At 44.1% G+C, this 22,200-nt stretch overlaps 1 pseudogene; it reads left to right on the top strand.

The window, feature by feature from the left end:
* Positions 1 to 18,245: 18,245 nt before the first annotated feature.
* LOC147609166 (uncharacterized) lies at positions 18,246 to 22,200 on the top strand (annotated as a pseudogene).

Genomic DNA, 22,200 nt, shown 5'->3' with positions numbered 1-22,200 from the left:
ACAGATGTTATGGCTATTACGAGAGACAATGCTAAAGCTACGAAAGAAAAGGATCCCATGGATGGAGACAATGTGTCTGCGACATCAACGAGAAAATCCAAGGGACAAAAAAAGAAAGAGAGACAGTTATGGAAGAGGGAAGCAAACAGAAAAACTACCTCTTTTGATGACCTAGAGCGTATTAAAAAGGATGGCGGAGTTCTTATTGACTCCGGTTCAGATTCATCATCCTCATCCCCAGTGACGAGCCAATGAGGGATGAGATTCTGGCAATGGCTCAAAAGCGAGTGGTTGGTGTTGAGATATCAAGCTCAACTAGCACCAACACCGACACTGGTCAGCATTCGTCTGGGTGACCGTTCCGCACTTATATCACTGGCGCGTTTGGTGGATGACACGCTTGCAGCTTTGCCAGTGATTGACAGCCTGTTCTACTTTATGTACTAGAGTCATGGTATAGTTATAGCGCCAGCTCATATGGTTGGGTTCACACTATGGCCCGTGTGTGTTTTAGTAGTAGAGTACTTTCCATATAGTATGTACTCTTATCTCTTTGTATTATGCATTTTGTGAGAAGGAGAAGAAAATAGATTTCAGCCTTCCACCTCTTGTGCCTGCTCTACTTGTTGAGTGAGGAAGTAGATAGCTTGTGTGTGCTCTTGCTCTCCCCTCTCCCCCTCAATCTTTTCATGGTATCAGAGCGCCGGTTCTTTGCGGAGGAGCTGGAGCAACAAGCAAGGTAAGCAAGGAAAGCGGTACACGGGTAAGAGGTACTTAGTCTCTTGCTCTATTTGATTTTGGAGCAACACCATTGCAGGTAGCTGGCAGTGAGCAGTGAGGAGAGACAAGAAGGTCTCTGTTTGCGGTTTCCTTCTGGGAGAAGGAGGAATACATAAAAGGGTTCTGTTAGGTCCCTATAGGACCAAACAACAACTTTCGCGGCCAGATTTTCGTTTCGGGCCCGTTTTGCCTCTGCAAGGTTTTCGCAGACAGTCTGTGAAAATACGAATTCGGCCTGTGTATGCTCAAATTCTGGTTCTGTGTAGAGTTGCAGTACATATTTGTTGTGTCATGTGCTACAGGTGTTGCCACATACATGTATATGCATTCTAGTCACATTCCATGACAGTCTGATTGGGAACAAGTATTGCTACAGAGCTCATTACAGAAGTGAGCTGTTTTCATAGGTTGTAGGCAAAAGTTGCTGTGCATATTTGGTTTGGTGCAGGTCATAATGGCTAAAAGTATCTCTCAGATTGTGAGTGAGAAACTAGACAAGAACAATTTCCAGGCATGGAGATTTAGGATGACTAATTTCCTTATGGGAAAGGGCTACTGGGATTTCATCACAGGTGATGAGAAAGAACCAGAGCTTGGAGATGCACCGACGGCAGAAGAGTTGAAGGATTATAAGGCATGGAATGAAAAGACAAGGAAAGTCATGTACTGGCTTTTAATTAGTATTGCAAACTCTATGATTGGCCACATACAGGATGCAGAGATGCCTAAGGAGGCCTGGGATACCTTGGTGAACATGTATAGCACAAATACCAAGGCACGAAAGATGCAGCTGAAGCAGGAGCTGCATAATGTGAAGAAGAATAACCTGAGCATAAATGAGTATGCCCTGAAGATAAAGGGGATTGTGGATTCCCTAGGCTCTATTGGAGTCACTACAGATGATGATGATATGGTTTCCGTTGCTTTGAACGGGCTTGGACGTGATTACAAGCCGTTTCAGACTTCTATTGGTGTTAGGGAAAATTTTCCTAATTTTCAGGATCTGATTGCATTGCTGATCAGTGAGGAGATGAGGCTAAATGAAGGCTCATCAAGTAAGAGCACGGAACAGGTCTCATCAAGTAAGAGCACGGAACAGGCCTTCTACTCAAATACAGGTAGAGGTAGAGGCAGAGGTCGGTCAGGTGGCCGAGGAGGTAATAATTCACGGAGATCAGGAAATCCGAATCAAGGACAACAACAGTCTAATGATTCTCAGTCTAACATAGGTGGAAGAGGCCAGTCTAGAGGCAGGGGGAGCCAAAGAGGTCGAGGTGGATGGCAAAGGCAAAATGTAAGAAATAGCATTGAATGCTATTATTGTGGCAAGCTTGGTCACATGTCAAAGGACTGCTATAAAAAGCAGAATGATATGAATAATGGCAAGCTACAGCAAGGTGACTATGCATCGTCCAGCAAGCAGGATGAAGATAGAAGTGAGCAGCTATTTGTTGTGCAGCATATGCTAAATTCAGTGGGCACGGATGCATCTGCAAGTGGTTCAGATGTATGGTATGTAGACTCTGGTGCCTCTAACCATATGACTAGCCATGTTGAATGGTTTAGAGATATGGAGAATTTGGAAAGACCAGGGTATGTGGAGACTGGGGATGATACAGCGCACCCCATTGCTCATGTTGGCAAAGTGCCCTTATGTATGCAGGATGGAAAAATGAAGTATCTCTTCGATGTACTTCATGTGCCAAATATCACAAAGAATTTGGTTTCTGTTGGACAGATGATTGAGCATGGTTTACAGGTGAGGTTCAATCCTCAAGGTTGCTATGTGGAAGACTTTAGCAACAAATGCCGCTTGGTTGCAAAGGGCAAAAGAAATGGCAGGATGTTTACGTTGGATGTCAGCATGCCTGAGGTAAAGGCTGCTATGTTTGCACATGGTGCAGGTGTGATTGCAGATATTGACATCTGGAACAAACGCATTGGACATGCTAATGTGCAGCGATTGAAGTCTATGCAGACTTCTGGAATTGTTACAGGTCTGCCTAAGTTTAAGGTGGATGGTATGAACAGAGTTTGTGAAGCATGCCAGCTTGGAAAGCAGTCAAAGCATGCATTTCCTAAGGATAGGAATGTGAGTATGAAACCACTTGATGTGGTACATTCTGATGTGTGGGGGCCTACAAAGTCGGCATCAATTAGAGGATGCCACTATTATGTCTCATTCATTGATGACCACACGAGAAAGGTGTGGGTCTATTTTATGAAGGAGAAGAGTGAAGTGTTCACTCATTTTCAGAGCTTCAAAGCTATGGTTGAGAAGTAGACAGGTAGGTACATAAAATGCCTAAGGTCTGATGGTGGAGGAGAATATTTCTCCAATGCGTTCAATGATTACTTGGCATAAAGAGGCAGTTTACCTGCAGGTATACTCCGCAACAAAATGGTGTTGTGGAAAGAAAGAATAGGCACATTGCAGAAGTTGCACGTGCACTAATGGTGGCTGAGAAGAGTATGCCTCATTATTTTTGGGCTGAAGCAGTTGCGACTGCAGTTTACATAATGAACAGGACCCCCACTGCAGCAGTTCATGGCATGACGCCTGAACAGAAGTTTTCTGGTAGAAAACCAGATTTGTCACACTTGAAAGTGTTTGGGAGCATTGCATATGTGCATGTTCCGGATGAGGTACGAACCAAACTGGATCCGAAGGCTGTGGATCCGAAGGCTGAGAAGTGTATCTTTATTGGCTATTCCCTTGAGCAGAAAGGGTATAGATGTTATAACCCTGTCACGCGTGAGATGAGAGTGAGCAGGGATGTGGTATTTGATGAGATGAGCAGTTGGTATGCATCTACCAAAGATGCTGTTGGGGCTAATGTGCAGGAAAATGTGGTTGCTCAAAATGCTGAGCAGCAGCAATCACAGGTGCTTAGTGGGCCCTAGATGCAAATATGACTTGGGATTTGGTGCCATTGCCAGAGGAAAAGAAGGCAATTGGTTGTAAGTGGGTATACAAGGTAAAGCACAATGCAGATGGATCTGTGAGCAGGTATAAGGCTAGGCTGGTTGCCGAAGGTTATGCACAGACCTACGGCATTGACTATGAGGAGACTTTTAGCCTGGTTGCCAAGATGGCAACTGTGAGAGCTGTGATAGTAGTGGCTGCGTCAAAGCAATGATCTCTACATCAGATGGATGTGAAGAATGCATTCTTGCATGGAGATTTGCAGGAAGAGGTATATATGCTGCAGCCACCTGGTTATGAGGATGTGGGTCACCCCGAGTTTGTTTGTAGGTTGAAGAAAGCCTTGTATGGCTTAAAACAGGCACCCAGAGCATGGTCGGACAAGATTGCTGAGTACCTTGTCACTATTGGCTTTCATGTAGACAATGCAGATTTCTCATTGTATGTGAGACACACTCATAGAGGAGTGGTGCTTATTGTCATCTATGTAGATGACTTGATCATTACGGGGGACCATGATGCAGAGATTGATGATGTGAAGATCCTTCTTAAGCAGAAGTTTGACATGAAGGATCTGGGGGAGCTCAGATATTTCTTGGGCATTGAGGTGATTAGGTCACCACAGGGCATTTGGTTACTGCAGCGGGGCAGTACGGCTTGGACATGTTGTCCAAGTATGGTATGACAGGCTCTAATCCTATTTCAGTGCCATTGGATCAGAATGGCAAGTTGAGTGCGGACACAGGTGAGATCAGCTTGATCTACATGACTATTACCAGGCCATATTTGAGTTATGCTATGGGATTGGTGAGCCAGTTTATGCAGGCTCCACGGAAGCCGCATTTGGATGCAGTTAGACGCATACTTAGGTATGTGAAGTCTACATTGCATTGTGGACTCTTTTATGAGATTGGGACAGAGATACATGTACATCGGTACACAGATGCCGATTGGGCTGGTAGCATTTCAGACAGGAGATCTACCAGTGGCTTCATGTTTTCATTTGGGAGTGCTGCTGTGACTTGGAGCAGCAAGAAGCAGCCTACGATTGCTTTATCTAGTACAGAGGCCGAGTACAGGGGTGCTGCTATGGCAGCTTGTGAGGTAGCTTGGTTGCAGAAGCTACTAACAGATTTGGGTCTATCAATGGATAGACAGGTTGTCATTTATTGTGACAACATCAGCAGTATACAGTTGGCCAAGAACCCAGTCTATCATGCTCGTACAAAGCATATAGAGGTCCACTATCACTTTGTCAGAGAGAAGGTCTTGTCAGGTGACATTGACCTTGTTTATGTCAGCACACAAGATCAGGTGGCTGACATTTTCACCAAAGCATTGGGTACAGAGAAGCTCCATCGACTTAGAGCTTCACTTGGAGTACACGAGTTGGATTTGAGCTTGAGGGGGAGTGTTGAGATATCAAGCTCAACTAGCACTGACACCGACACTGGTCAGCAGTCGTCTGGGTGACCGTTCCGTACTTATATCACTGGCGCGTTTGGTAGATGACACGCTTGCAGCTTTGCCAGTGATTAACAGCCTGTTCTACTTTATGTACTAGAGTCATGGCATAGTTATAGCGCCAGCTCATATGGTCTATAGTATGTACTCTTATCTCTTTGTATTATGCATTTTGTGAGAAGGAGAAGAAAATAGATTTCAGCCTTCCACCTCTTGTGCCTGCTCTACTTGTTGAGTGAGGAAGTAGATAGCTTGTGTGTGCTCTTGATCTCCCCTCTCCCCCTCAATCTTTTCAGTTGGACGTCCCGATTGGGATTCTCTTAAGCCCTTGCCAAAGAAGCTTAGACAATATCCGAATCCTCTAGAAGGGATTGAAAGGCTTAGGGCTGCCCAAAAGCTTGTTCAGGAAACACAATGGGAACTAGAAAGCCCTCTTGAACCTGTCCTTGAGCAGATTGTGTTCCCTACACGAGAACCAATGCCAAAACTGAGGCCTCAACAATCTCAAGGATAGAATTGATGAGTGGTCTCAGGCAAAGATGAACCTACATCCTTCGGTTTACGGATGCACTGCCTAATCCACCAACGGGATTCCCTTTGCCTGAACCCCCTTTGGAATCAGACTCTCATGAGGTTTCATTTGTTTCACACAAAGCTTTCCACCAGGCACCCTCTCTATCTATTCATGATGTCTTTGACGCAAAGTTGGAGGCAGTTACAAATGTGAGAATGCCTATAGCAAGGTAGCAAAGATATCAAAAAGATTCTACAGGAAAGCAAGCAATCTTGTCCGCCCCCATGACTATTTATGTAGGAGAATTCCTCGGAAGACACCATGATGTCTGGCACAATGTAAAGGATTGATTGAAATCCAAACACAACCTAGCCAATAATGAAGAATCTGATCTAGATTTGGAAGAAGTTAGCGATGATGAGAATCCTTGCTAAGTTTACAAAGGATGTACCTGCCAACAAGCTTGGCAAGTACTTTGAAGGGGAAGAGCTAAGTGCTACATTGCCTTTGAAAGTGGGGCGTACCTCTCGCACAACCATCCTTGACGGTGGTGCTGGCGTCAATGTAGCTACAAAAGCACAATGGGAATGATGGGGAAGTCCGAAGCTAATCGATACTATTCTAAAAATCAAGTTAGCCACGGACATGTGACACTACCCATGGGATCAGTACGGATCAGCAAGATCTTGTCATGTGGACTTACCTTTGACCATGTCTTTGCGATCGTTGACTTTAAACGGTCGACGACGTATGATGTGATCCTTGGTCGGTCTTTCATGAGGCAACTTCAAATGGTCCACGACTGAGGAATTGACCACATGTACCTTCGGAAGAAGGATACGATCATGAAAGTAAACTTGAAAAATTGGAGTCATCACCCAGTCGCACAACATCCCATTGACGATGGAGATTCATTAGACACAACCGAACATAGTGTTGAGTCTAACCCACGGAGCTTATTCCTTCTGAAGGGACTCAAATTTGAGACCTCCTCGATCAAATTAAATTTTGATGATACTGATTTGTGTGATGATGGCTTCGATGATAATTGGTTACACTTACTTGCCATGTTGGATACCTTGCCTAAGGCAAGCGGAACACAATTCTGTGAAGAATATGGAACTCCAATTGCACCATTTCATCATCTTAAAGCCATACCTCAGACAAATTTTAAAGAACAAATCGAATCCTTGTTGCGACACAACAAGGAATTGAAGAAGTCTTTTGCTCGCTCAAGTCAAGCTTTACCTGAGCTCGACACACATGAGAAAATCTCTAGGGAGGGGGGAGTGGAAATATCCACATCCCCTAACCAAAAGCCGACAAAAGAAACAATTGAGCCTAGTTTTGATGCTTTTGCTAAATCCAGTAACAAACGGACGGGACATGTGAAGCAATCATCTAGGAATAAGCCAGAACCAAGCTTCAACAATTGTAAAAAGGAATCCATAAACAATGGGTTGGAACTTAACTAGGTGAAAATTCAAAAACTTAACTCAATGTGCATATGGATAACGGTGTCTACAATGACTCGCTCCTTTCAAAAGTTAGCTAAACTTGACTCTACATCCAGTTATAATTTAATGTCTTATGAAGCATGGTTGTCCTTAGGGTTACCTAAGCTGCATACCACACCCTTGTTACAAAAATGGTTAGACCACTCCTTGCATTCTTGTGTAGGTGTTTGTTTAATCACATACAAACTTGGACGTAATCCCATGGAAGGTAGTTTTGTGGTTTTGCCTTCAGGAAAAATGACTGAAGAGATCACATTTGGCAAGAATTGGATCCGGCAGTACCAATGTGTCGTCGACAATCAAATCCAACAGGCCACCCTCAAGATATCCTCGCAGACAATCCACATTCCTATCGTGGTGGAAGCCGCTGTGCTAGACACCCAGCTTCCAGAAGAGTACCAGGAGCTTCCATCTGAATAATCTCTTAAAGAATACTACGAGCTTCCATATGAAGATCTAACAGGATACCAGGTCCTTCCATATGGAGAAGAATTCACTTCACTAAAGAAGACTGCGGCGGTCCCACTCAAAAACACTGGGAAAAAGAAACCATCAATAAGGCAACCACAAGCCCAATTCAGCCAACTGTGGGTTCGTAAATATTCCTTGAAAGAACAGGCATGTCAAGAAGAGGTAATTGTCTCATCTCAAACCCTGCACACTACTGCATCTAAGCCTCATGAGAATCCTTAGCCACCACAACAAAGGTCATAGCGGAGGAAACAACGCAGAAAGAGATAGGATTCCTATTGAAAATAAGCCTCTCTTTTGTAGTGTGTGACTCCACCCTTGTGGTAGATGTGTGTGACCTAAGCAATGATGTCATCAACTAGAAGCTCCAAGGCTATATAAGCCCATGTACTTGTTCACTTTCATAACAATGCAATCAAGTGCTTTCTCATCATAAATGGCTCACTCCCTTTCCCCCCCTAATTCCAACATGGTATCTAGAGCAGGTTAGGAATCCACCCTTTTCCAAAAGTAAAGACATAATTATAGGATCTAGTTTTCTCAGCTCCTACCCACCTCTATTGGAGCCCTTCAATCCCACTTTCCTCCCAACATTCTTGTTTTCCCTTTGTAGGTGGCTTCTATAGCTCAGGGCACTACTCCCCACCTATTCAATTGGTTGATTTCTCTCCCACGCGCCGCGACATTAGCATTTCCCCCAAACAACTGTTTTCTCTACTCTCGCGTGGTCGTATAGCCGTCTCGATGCCTCTGGGTGACATTCATCCAAACCCCTTTACGTGTAGCAGTGCCACAACCTATTGAAGCTAACTCTAAAAGGGTTTAACCTATTTCCTTGGCAAGAGGGATAATGAAGAAAATTATCAGGCCACTGTTTCAGAGCTTCCATAGCCAAGAGCTCAAAAATGCTAAAAGTGATTATTGATCACTAATTACCATCCTTTTTTGGCTAATATCTTGGACCTTCTCTTTTTCTAAGGTTTTTAATCAGTTGTTTTTCATTTCTTGGCATCTCCAACAAACCCTAAACCTCAACATTATAAGCTTTTTTCATAGCCAAAGCTTTAAAGGCTTAATTAGTGATTATAATCACTAATCCTCTTTTTTGACTAATTTTTTTTTGGGTTAGATCAATCTAGCAAAATATTGGTCATTCTCAAAGCTCCATCACATTTTCCAAGAGCTAATCTCTTTTCAAGCTTTCAAAGTGCTCATATGAGCAATTATTTCTCCAGGGAAGAAAGTAGAATCATCACCAATAATATGAGCAAATCTACTACAATCATTTGGTCTTCAAAGCCTCTCAGATCTAAGTCATTTGGTTTCTCCAAGAGCACAAGAAGAAAGACAAGGCCAACCTTGTTGTGGAAGCAAAGTCACTTCATAGAAGTGTTTTACTCCTGGCATGATTACTATGCACTATAAATCTATTGTTCACTCTTTGTTTAGGTTATAGCCTTCTTTTTGTGGGAACACTTGTTGTTTGGTGGACCTTTTCAAAAATGTGGTCCAACCATTTGTTGTGTATACCCACTTTTTCTATCCATTTCCTTGAATGTTTTTTTAGAAGAGTACACACACCCTTGTTGTTTTAAGGGGGGACTCTATCTCATGTTTTATCAAGGAGGATTATCTTTAGGCAAAACCTATTTGTTTTGAGTGTCATTTCTATTTGTAAGGATTTAGACACTGCCCCGAAAAACATATGTCCCGGAGGTAAGACCACCCAAAATCAATGTCCACAAGTTTGGCTTAAGGGGGGTGTTGAAAATAAGCCTCTCTTGTGTAGTGTGTGACTCCACCCTTGTGGTAGATGTGTGTGACCTAAGCAATGATGTCACCAACTAGAAGCTCCAAGGCTATATAATCCCATGTACTTGTTCACTTTCATAACAATGCAATCAAGTGCTTTCTCATCATGAATGGCTCACTCCCTTTCCCCCCCTAATTCCAACACTTCTGACAATTCCATCTTAGATACACTAAGATGCTACAGGCATGGTAATATTTTTATCCTCAACCCACAAAACAGGTAGCCTTCCAAACATCACAGGTCACCTAACAATAGGTATAACCAGCCTACAGGAGCACCCAGGAAGCGAGCTGAAGTCCCTAAGCCACACAGCCACAAACAAACCTAACCCGTTTGTCTCAATGCCAAAGCAAAAGTGGAATAAATTGTTTGGGCTTATGTTAAGAGCTGCAGCAACAGGGTAAGATGATTATCGATGGCAAAATAGGATGTTGCTGACGAGGCTGCCAATGTCGTGCAAATGCAAGTGCCTGGGTTGAACATAGAAGTGTGTCAAGTGAATGTGCTTGAATGTTGCAAGCACATACTTGCTTATATGGTTTTGAAAAAGGGTAACCAAAAATGTTGTGCAAGCAAAATATATTAGTAGGGGATGGCTTTCGATGAAGAGGCTCTAGTACAAGTGCATTGTGCGTGAGTGTTAGTACTTAGTGCGTGGGTGAAAGAGTATTCAAGAGTCAAACCTCAAAGCTATCATTGGTGAGGGTACACATGACTTGTACATATGCATGTGCTTGGGATAAACAATAAAACAGTGCTAAATACAAGTGCTTGAATGTTTCAAGCACCTATATACCAAGATGCTTCCCTAGTCTAAATCATGCTGTGTGAGCAAACATTCCAAGTAGGTTGGGGGCATTCGGTGTCGAGGCTCTTAAGTTAAGTGTGCACAGTGTGAGGCTGAGGTGGAGGGCAAGTTGCCAATGAAATATTTATTGACCAACTCCTCCTCAGCTGACAAAGTGTGGAGAATGTTTTGTTTCCCCTTGTCTAGGCATGCTGGCTTTTCTTTGACCCTCTATGCTAGGTTCAGGGACGGCCAGGAGGGAGAAATGTTAACCCGAGGTTAACTGGGACTCACCGTCCTAGTTTCACCTCCTCGGGATGTCATGATCATCATCATATTACATTGGAGACAGCCAGTAAACACTACACTACACGCAAATATCTTGCTTACAAGAGCTAGAAGGGAGAGGCCCGGAAGTCATTGCTCCAAAGGACGCGATCGCGGAAGCAAGGAAAGATGCTTTGGGTGCCTAGGATCAGGATTGTCTGCCCTTGCGCGGGCGGCCACGTGTTGGTCGTAACCCGCATAAATGCACTTCATGTTGTAGCCAAGGGGTGGCACGGCCATGTAAATGCCAACATCCCCTGTACTTCATTTAGTTTCATCAGTATTTCTTATTTAAGTGGTTGGGCGCCCAACTTATCAAGTGTGGACGCATGAGGCCAGTAAACTTGCCATGTATTTACGTCGTGACTTTCACTAATGAGAAAGGGTCATTCTCTTGGGTCTAGATTGGGTCTATGCTTGTGTCTCCCTGTGCTTAATCTCTCTATTTATAGTTTTCCTTCTCTGGGTGGTGCTTGGTTGCTTGTGTCGGCCATTGTTCTCGCCAGTAGGAGTCTAGGGTAAGTGTGTGAGTGAGTTCTTGAGTTCTTGGAGTGCGACGCATGGAATAGATCGGGACTAGAGAGGGCCCGGGCTCTACTTGGAAGGCTTTGCGGTGACAGTGGAGTAGAGGCTACTACTACGGATCGCAAGCTGCCCACAAGGATGTTGCCGATCTCGTGAGTAGGCGGGTGAGTCATAGCCACGACACAGAGAGGTAGGGCCTTCGTCTATTTACATTTTTTTCACGTGTGTTCAGAGTGAGGGTTTTAGGCTTTCCACCCAAACTTGCCAATACAAGCCTTAATCAAGCTTTTAAAGCTTAATCAACCTTTTATCTATTGTTGTCATTGCTTTGATTGCCAACAGTTGGTACCTCTTTATTGAGATTAACACAAGTCTTCCACAAGCTTAATTAGCGGAGTAGAGGCTACTACGGATCGTAAGCTGCCCACAAGGATGGTGTCGATCTCGCAAGTAGGCGGGTGAGTCATAGTTCCCCACGACATAGAGAGGTAGGACCTTCGTCTATTTGCATTGTTTTCACGTGTGTTTAGAGTGAGGGTTTTAGGCTTTCCACCCAAACTTGCCAATACAAGCCTTAATCAAGCTTTAATAGCTTAATCAACCTCTTATCTATTGTTGTCATTGCTTTGATTGCCAACCGTTGGTACCTCTTTATTGAGATTAACACAAGTCTTCCCAAAAACTGCTAAATCTTTGCAGGAATTGTTTCCATCCAGCTGTGCCGAGGCTGTGCCAAGCTTCTCAAGAACCAACCTTGAGAAACCTTTATCACTTCTTGATTTTAAAAAAATTGTTCAATGATTCACTATCATCAAACTCTTGCATAATTTGGCATTAATCACCTTGATTAAGTTGTAACAAGCTTAATCTCTATTTCATCATTCCATATTGTTTGCCTTTCTTTGATTTGTCACGTTTTATAGCAGTTTTTATGCAATCTTGTAAAAATTAACAAGAAAATGGAAGGAAATGATCAAGAATAACTTATTGCTTAAGTTTGCACCAAGATTTGATGGAATTTTCCTTCTGCCTAGCAACTTTGCACAATCTGCACAGAATTGTAATCTGCACAATAAACTTGAAGAGTGCACATACTGTAATCTGCACACTTTTGCATTTAATTTGGTGTATACATAATTCTGCTTTCATTTTTGCACTCTGCACAACACTTGATGAATTCTGAAATCTCTACAACAGAATTTCTAACTGCACAATAATTTGTACTGTAATCTCCCAAATTCTTTTTTTTTAAAAGTGAAAGATTATTGTATATTATCCAGAATCAATTACAACTACCCCCCGGAGAGGGGGTAATCTCCCAAATTCTTGATAAGATCAGCAACTCAAAATCTACACAATAAATCTTACAATCTTTCCCCAATTGTCAAGAACCCCTTTTAGGTTGATGAAAAGCTAGGGTTAATGGACAGGTTTGATGTAGAGAAGCACTAATCAAGAGATTTTCAAGAAATTTCAAGAAAAGTTCATTGAAAATATCATGTAAAACCTTATCCAAAAATAAATAAAACTAAGATCAAGATCATGAAAATCAATAAAATGTCAAAATAATCCTAGATTATCAAGAGAATCCCAAATTTTCAAGAAAAGATGATCAAGAACTCAATATCATCAAAGTATCAATCAAAATCATGATTAAAACCAAGAAAATCAAAGTATTAAATGTAATTAGAGTTTCTAAAAATAGGGATTAATACAAATTTAAAATTGATTAACACAAATCCCTATGCTAATCCTCAAGATTAAGAAAGTAGCATTTCTAAAAATTGTGTAAAAACCAAATCTGAGAATGATTATCCACTAATCAAGATCACTAATGTACTCCTACAAAAAGATCAAGATCAAAGCTCTGATACCAAATGTAATTTGAAGCATTATTAGTGTGGAGAAGTAACTAATCATGACGATAAATTTGCAAGAGATTAAGGTAATCAATCCTACTAATCATATCACAATGCCTAAGTGAGTTAGCCTCTCACCAAGAGGATGGAAGGTGCACTTCCATAAGAGATTAAGGTAATCAATCCTACTAACCATACCACAATGCCTAAGTAGTTAGCCTCTCACCAAGAGGATGGAAGGTGCTCTTCCATAAGCCCATGTATAGATGCCAAGAGGCTCCAAGGATGACCCAATGATTCTATGATCAAAATATCAAACGATGTCAAAAGGTACAAAGTACACAATATCTGTGCCTTTTATAGTCCCGAGGCCTCAAGTATGCACATGTGTAAATGAGCCTAAATCCCATGTGCCTAAACCTAGCTAATAAAGTTGTTGCTTCATTACAATGAGATAGAAAGGAAAGCATTCGTTCCAACCTATTGCTACTGAGAGAGAGTAGAGAAATCCCTAATGTGATCTGGGACTCTTGTTTCATGTTTGAGTCTGGCCAAGATTTCGAGAAGATTGCACCTCCGAAATCGGAGTGGACTTGCCATTGTGGGAGGAGGGTGCAACTCTCTCTCACCTAGGTGTTGGTGCAGACAGGGCAGGTCGTTGGGCTTACGGGTTAAGAGGGAGTGCGGTGGTGGTGCTGGTAGGGCACGTTTGTTGGACTACGGTGGGCGAGCAGAGGCAAGGGGCTTGCATAGGCATAGAGGCAGAGGCAATGGACACTAGTGGGCGAGTAGAGAGCATTGATGGGCATAGGTAAGGGGCGAATGGAAGCAAGGAGCGAGCACAGGTATCGGTATGAAAAGAAGTTGAAAGGGAGGGCGATAGGGGGCGAAGTAGAGGCAACGGGTAGGGGCATAGGAGGTCTTGGGAGACTAGGCCTGCGCACATGAGGTGTGGGCAAGCATAGGCAAGAAAAAGTCTTGGGTGAATAGGGGTGAGCAAGGTGTGGGAGAGAAAAGGCCGCACTCACCGACTCGAAATCCTCGCCTTTATTTCTATGCACTACGTAGGAGGGGAAAAAATGATGTTTTTAGGGTTGAAAAGGGCAGGAAGGTCTGAGAGAGAGAGAAGTGTAATGAAACGACAACTTTATTAGCTAGGTTTAGGCACTTGGGTTTAGGTTCATTCACACATATACATTTGGGGGCCTTGGGACTATAAAAGGCATAGGTCCTATGTACTTCTTTGTACCTTTGGATACCTTTTGACTTGATAATTGATCATGAACTTCATCTTCTTGGAGCCTTTGTCATCCATTTTGGCTTATGGAAAGCTACTTCCATCCTCTTGGTAGAAGGCTAAACCTACTTAGGCATCTAGCTTGATTAGTGTGTAATCGATTATTCATTAATCTCATGATTATCTTCTTGATGATTGTTACTCATTTACATGATTTCCCATTGATCTTTTTACACTAGTCATGCTTCATTTCAATTGGTATCAGAGCCTTGATTCTTGATCCTTTTGTAGGAGTTGAATAGAGTGCACGATTAGTGGATAATCATTTTCAGAATTGATTTTTACACAGTTTTTTGAGTTGCTATTTTCTTGATCTAGGAAGATTAGCAATCAGATTTCTTTTAATCACTTTTGGATTTGAATTGATCACTGTTTTTTCAAAACCCTAATCCAATTATTCTTTATTTTCTTGAATTTCTTGAATTTCATGATTTTTTAAATTTATGGATAAGAGATTTCTAAGATTTTAGCAACCAAGTTTGAGTGATTTTCTTTATATTTCCAATTATTAATCCATTATGCCTCTATTTCTTCAAGATTAATCCCTATTTTCCCAAATCTTGAAGTTCTTAGAAGAGGTTTGGTTGCTAGAGCAATTTTGCTAAAATTTTAGTGCGCTTTTCAAAGACTGGTGCAAACTGTTTAGATTATTATTACAGATTACTATACAGTGTCAGAAATTCTTGTGCAGGATTGCAATTTATTGTGCAGAATTTCAGATTATTGTGTAGAATTATAGAGTGGTGCAGAGTACAAGCCTATTGCAGAGTGAGCAGTTGTAAATTTATGTGCAAAGTTCATAACAGATTATTGTGCAGATTATGATTGATTGCAGAATTGAGCAAGATTTGTATCAAGAAACAAGCAGTACTGAAGACTCTTCAGCATTTGTGTAAATCTTTTCAACAATGAGTGAAACTTTACCCTAATCTTGTCCTATCTCACATTTTCTTAATCACTGTGCAAGAAACCTTGCTCAACAAGCTAAATGGACAAGAAAGTGTAGACAACAAGAATTTGTGAAAGAATTATCAATTTCTTGGTATATTTGAGTGCAATTAAGGGTGATTAGTGCTAATCTCTAAGATTAGTATCTAATCCTAGCAATCTTGACAAACAAAGACAATATCCAATTAATTTTTCTTCCATAAAGGAAGACCAAAGTTATCCTACTCCATCGGAAATCTTGAGAGAAGTCCACTGAACAGTAGTAGTAATGATGGGGAGGCTCTCAGATTGGTGAACAAGAGAGCTTTCAAAGAAGCCTAACTACAGGAAAGGAGTGGTGTTCTTCAACTACAATCCCCATAGTAGCATTGACAAGTTCGTGGGCCACGTTTGTGGTCAAGAACACACAAGCTACCATGGCTGTGTTCACTAGACCTCACATGTATGTGGACATTATGCTTGCCTCTCAAAGCTCTAAAGCATTATGCGATTACGAGAAGGATTTACAGTAGAGTTACGATATAGCCGCTATCTCAGCAATATGCACTAGGGGATCATCTGACCGGGATGCATCTCCACAACAGGCATATTTTGCCTATTATCAGCAGCAGGCACATCAACATGCACAAGTACAGAGCTGAATCCATGTCAATCGTGTTTTCAGGGGAAGGCATATAGCTCAACATACTGCTATCACTGCTTTTCTAGTGCCAATGGGAATTAAGGCCAGTGTGATTTGTAGATTGGAGACGGCACTATTGTCAATGGCCAACTTAGCACTTTGGTGGAGTCTTACACTCTCACAGATCAGCGCTTCTTGCTTATTGACTGTTTCTGACTGGAAGGCCTAAATAGAAGTGACTTGTGGCCCTGCCTTAGGACTGTGGAGGGCGCTGGTGTGGCTACCTACTGTACAAAATACAGGGAAAGCTCCTTGGGGCAGTAGAATGGACAGTGCAGACAGAGCAACAGTAGAGCGGACAGCTGATCTACAAGATCTGTAGAAGTGTGAGTTGTGCACAGTGTTACATCAACATGTGGTTTTCAATAGCATAGTGAGAGAACCTCAAGCATAGCCACTTGCAAGTGGGCTTGAGATAATTATCGAGATGTTATGTTTCCATGTCGTATTCGAATGGGCCCCCCGCACATCAGTTGTTGGCAAAAGCTACCGGGAACCAGTGCTCGAAAAGAACCCGGGTTTAGTGTAATTGCACCCTCTAATTTTGAAAAATACCCTTTGATTTAATATCTGACGAGTTGGCATGACTCGCCTTCGGCGAATAACGGCCGCCTTTGGCAGATGGCAGCACACATATATAATATAGATAGTATATAGAAAATAAACATATATAATATAGTCACACACACACACACACACACATATATATATATATATGTGTAACTCATATATTACGTCATCAGCACCAGATCCAGGAGATCCAGACTCGACACTCTCAGGCCATACAGGCGGCTCGAGAGAGGATGATAGCAGACCCTGCAGCGGTACTCAGAGGGCTCTTCACACCAGAGCCACCTATGTACCACATACTACAGCCTCTCTATGGCCATGGATGGAGCTAGATAGTTTTGATGCACCTCATGATTGTATCTCCTGAGCATATAGATTTTGCACCATATCCCCAGCAGTTTAGTACTACTAGATTTTATGTTTTGTACCTTTTGTCCTTTTACCGATACACGGAGGACACCAGATCATGTACTTTGTTTTGTCTCATAGGCCGATTTCGGCCTCTAATAGACGTAAAAAATCTTTCTTTCTTTCTTCTTTCTCTCTCTCTCTCTCTCTCTCTCTCAGACACATGTATCCATCAGACACATTGTAACCTTTTTGGTCTCATAGGTCATTTTGGCCTTTAGAAGACGTAAATATAACTTTCTTTCTTTCTTTCTTTCTTTTTTTCTTTCTCTCTTTGGCCTTTTGTAGACGTTAATACAGCTTTCTTTCTCTCTCTCTCTCTCTCTCTCTCTCTCTCTCTCTCTCTCTCTCTCTCTCTCTCTCTCTCTCTCTCTCTCTCTCGGTCCAAACCCTCTCTATCTCTCTCCTCAATCTCGAGGAATGGCCCCGAGTCTCCAAGAGAAACTCGAGGCCCTCGAGGCGGCAATGAAGGCACTAATCAAGGAGAATAATAAGACATCCGATTCCAACCTCAATGAGGTGGAGAACAAACTACACCGGCACATCATGGCCCTCGAAGCACGGGTCACGGGCCTTGAACAAGAGAACACAGCACTCAAGGAGGAGGTGAGTGCATTGAAAGAGGAAATAGTAGCCGTCAAGAACACCGAAAAGGAAGAAGGGGAGATCAATGAGAACACTCTCACGGCCATCAAAGAAGAGATCTCCAAGGAGATCACAAAGGGCATGGAGGGAAAACTCGAAGCCAAGCAGTCAGGATGGGTTGAGGTGGTGAAGAAGAACATCCGCAAAGAAGTGAGGGAGGAGACTCAAAGGGAAGAACATCAAATCATTCACACCACCATTGAGGAGGAGAAGATGGCCGCCTCAACATTCGAGTCACAGGTATAGCCGAGACACCCAACTCCACTCCCGAGAAAGATGGACAACTTCTATGCATGAAGCTAGGCTACAGGGAAGAGGACACTCTCCCCTTCACCAAAGCATGGAGAGCCGGGAAAGACTCAACACGCAAGCGAGCCCTCATCCTACAGTTTGCAGGAGAGACGGAGAGGGTCACCTTCATGAGGAAGAGGGTCATACTACGAGGCATGGAGGGAGCTCCCATTTTCTTGGATGATGATCTCACGAGGATGCAGCTAGAGCATAGGAGAGCTTGCATGCCACGAGTCTTACACGCAAGGAGAGAAGGCAAGAAGGCCTTCTATCGAGATGGTCGGGTCATCATTGATGGCCGGCCCATGGATTAGCGGTTTGTTGGGGCCTATGGGACACAGACCAGGCCACTGACAGAGATACACATGGTAGTATGGAACTGTAATGGTTCACTATGGGTGCAGCCTGGACGACTGGAGCATGTTATGGAGGGGAGAGACATCATACTTCTGACAGAGACACATCAGAGCCCAGAGAGAGGGTTACCTCGAGTAGAGGGATTCTAGTGGGAGTCAGCATACAGGAGGACCACACGCCAGGGTACTTCAAGAGGGTCGGGGGGAGTAGCAGTCCTATTCAGACGAGAGCTACAGGGGAGATTGAGAGTGGTAGCACAGGATCCAGAGGCCAGATACATGTGGATCAGCTTGCACCTCTCACACGACAGGGTTATATACATAGCCATATGTTACTTTCCTCCATCAGGATCCTCCTATGTCATTACAGAGGACATGCCACAGGAGGAGGAGACAGGAGCCTCGCCATACACTTGTCTGTCAGAGGAGATTATGCATTATTCTACACTAGGGGAAGTATTTCTTACGGGTGACTTCAATGCCCACACACAGAGCAGACAGTGTGAGGTGTATGACTATGATGACATGGAGATCCTCCACCCTGCGGATCCAGAGGAGATAGGGGCTAGTCGGGCATCAGAGGACACTGGACCAGACAGAGGATATTATGGGGACCACTTACTAGAGTTGGGAGCCAGGCATCGTCTCGTCATTTATAACGGGATGCTACAGTGGCCGGGATCAGGAGGGTTGACATGCTTCCCACATGGGGGTCATGCACGGACCGGAGGCACGGTGGTGGACTACATTATGGGATCTTTTGGAGGCATCACAGCTTGTCACCTCATTCTCCATCCCACCTCGTCCTATTGGGGCAGATCATACATACTTGGCATTTTCACTAGCCGGATCACCAGTATCACCAGCCCCCCACATACCGACGCCACACACTACCATCTACTTCACACATGACATGGCAGACATATACACTGGTAGAGTAGAGGATGGGCTCCTACTCATGGATCCCCTGGCACCTATGGATACCATTACAGCCCAGCTGGCATCACTCCTACACACGGCTGCATTACAGAGCTTCCCACATCGTGTCCACTCAGGAGAGCCTGCCAGATCTGGGACTATGCCCCATAACAGATGGTATGATGACGAGTGTAGAGCCCTATACTCACGGCTCCGCATACAGAGAGCCTTGGGAGCCATCACAGAGAAGGAGTCGAGGAGAGAGATGAGGAGACTTACTCGCCGCAAGAGGCGGGCCTTCGCAGAGATACAAGAGCTAGAGATCTTTCATTTCTTCATGAGTAGAGATAGCCCTATCTCATGGCGGCACTTCAAAGAGCCCCGGACATCGACACCCATTGCAGACCCACAGACATGGCACACATATGCAGAGGGCTTATACCACACCCCACAGCAGCCACCTATACCTCAGCCATAGGAGCCTCGACCTACCACAGCTAGCTTTTTTACCCACTCGATGGTAAAGGAAGCTATCCGCGGCTTACAGCATGGACGGGCCGCCGACCATATGGGCCTACAGGGTGAGCATCTCATATATGCAGTAGATTCTTTGGCTCCTTTTCTTGCACACTTGTTTAACAGGGCACTAGCAGAGGGTTTGCCTGCGGAGTGGACGATGCACACCATTGTGCCGATCCACAAAACAGGGGATATGCTCGATCCGAGCAACTACAGGACGGTTATGGTTGGCCACATGTTGGCCAAACTCTATGGTGCAGTGCTGGAGCAAGAGCTTAGCGTATATGCTGAGCGAGCAGGTTTACGCTCATCAGGGCAGGCAGGCTTCAGGAGAGCTTTCTCTACCACTGACCATGTATTCACTTTGAGATGTATGATTGATCAGGCCAGAGTGAGGAAGAGAAAGCTCTATTGCTACTTTGTGGATTTCCGCAAGGCATTTGACACAGTACCACGAGAGAGGCTCTTTCAGCGCCTGCAGTCTCTTGGCATACCAGCAGATATGACATGGGGGATCTATGCATTATATGAGCAAGTTTTTGGACGAGTCAGATGCCCAGGAGGTATGTCTGAGACTATTGCTAGCACCATTGGTGTGAAGCAAGGATGCCCACTTTCCCCCACGCTATTTGGGTTATACATTGATGAGGTGGCTGACTTCATTACACGGGGTGGCGGAGATGGAGTTGATCTAGCAGGTACCTCAGTACATATTATGCTTTATGCTGATGATATTGTATTAGTGTCTGAGTCTCCATGAGGTCTACAGCAGCATCTACATGCACTCGATGATTTCTGCACACAGAGGGGTCTTATTGTGAACCTTGGGAAAACCAAGATTATGGTCTTTCATACATCGAGACAAGGCAGGAGTCAGCTGACATTCACTCTCGCAGGACGCCAGGTGGAGGTGGTGACATCATACGTGTACCTAGGGGTTACCTTCTCTGCAGCAACCACGCGCTTCACCATGGGTTCAGCAGCCAGAGCCAGATTGACACGAGGATATGCAGCATTGGCTATGCTAGAGAGACAGTGCCACCAGGCACATTTTCAGGAGCCCCAAACGAAAGGGTGGCTATTTGACACGCTAGTCACACCGGCACTGATGTATGGAGCAGCGGTATGGGCGCCAGGACTTGCTACCCATTGGTGGACACAGATAGAGAGACCACAGGCCCTCATGATGGCACGCATGATACGTAGCAAACCGTCAATACCTCATGACATTATCCGAGCAGAGTTTGCTGCGCCTCCTATGATGGTAGAGGCCATATTCCAGACTATATGCCTGCTAGACAGATTCAGAGAGATGCCACAGGACAGATTGTCATACAAAGCTTTTGAGGCATCTAGACAGTTGGCTGAGGCAGGAGACAGAGGATCATGGTATGCACATGTCACACATTGGTTCTCACAGCATGGCCTAGACATGGATCATCTACCACCATTCCAGTATGACAGGGATGCACCACATATCCGTCTCTCTCATAGTGAGAGGAACAGAGTATTGAGACAGGACCTATGGCAGCTCTATACACGAGAGACATGGATATCACCTACACAGCCTCTTCCACCGAAGATGCTATACTACAGAGATCACTTCATGAGTATCACTGAGGATGGATTTATAGAGAGGCCTAGATACAAGGAGGGCTTTTTACCACATGGCTCCCGAGTAGCTATTGGTCAGCTTAGAGTCTCATCACATCGATTGGAGATCGATACTGGTAGAGCAGCACGGATCCCCCGAGAGGAGAGGATATGCAGATTGTGCAGAGAGGAGGTGGAGAGCGAGGAGCATTATGTATGCAGATGCAGAGCATATACAGCCATCAGAGAGAGATATTCCATTTTATTCAGAGTCACATTCCCTACGCCAGATCTTTGAGGCAGCAGACCAGCGCATACTGGGGAGATTCATTCTAGACATACAGCGTCACAGAGAGACATCATTACAGGCTCAGACAGCTCCAGAGGGGGGACGACAGACACAGATTACTACATTTTTTCAGAGATCCACCCCACTCCCAGCCCCTACACAGCAGGGAATCACTCTCCAGAGAGCAGAGACACTCAGAGCCCGTAGACGACAGAGGACACCTGGCTTTCGGACACCACGCCTATACCAGAGAGAGATGACAGAGATCAGAGCTCAGTTTCATAGAGAGGGTGCGGAGCGACTTGCGCGGTTCAGAGCAGACCCAGGCATGTTCTTCAGGGAGTTGTGGACACCCCCTTCACTGATGTATACCATTCTATACCCCCAGTATGGTACAAGATGGAGCTAGTTAGGTTGCATATCATGATTGTATACTCCATGCATATAGTTTTGCACTCTCCTAGTAGTAGAGCTCCATCACCTCCCCCACTCATGGTACTTATTGCACGCCTAGATTCAGCCCTTTTTTTTAGTTCAGTACTTTTTCATTTTGTTGGAATGACAGTGGATACCCCACACAGGTACACTGATTTGTCTCATAGGCCGAGTTCGGTCTTTTGGAAGACGTTAATAAAATCTTTCTTTCTTTCTCTCTCTCTCTCTCTCTCTCTCTCTCTCTCTCTCTCTCTCTCTCTCTCTCT

Source organism: Cibotium barometz, chromosome 51 (genome assembly GCF_041138505.1).
Source record: "Cibotium barometz isolate CiBa-2024 chromosome 51, ASM4113850v1, whole genome shotgun sequence".
Taxonomy (NCBI): Eukaryota; Viridiplantae; Streptophyta; class Polypodiopsida; order Cyatheales; family Cibotiaceae; genus Cibotium; species Cibotium barometz.
This window is presented reverse-complemented; position numbering and strand designations above follow the sequence as displayed.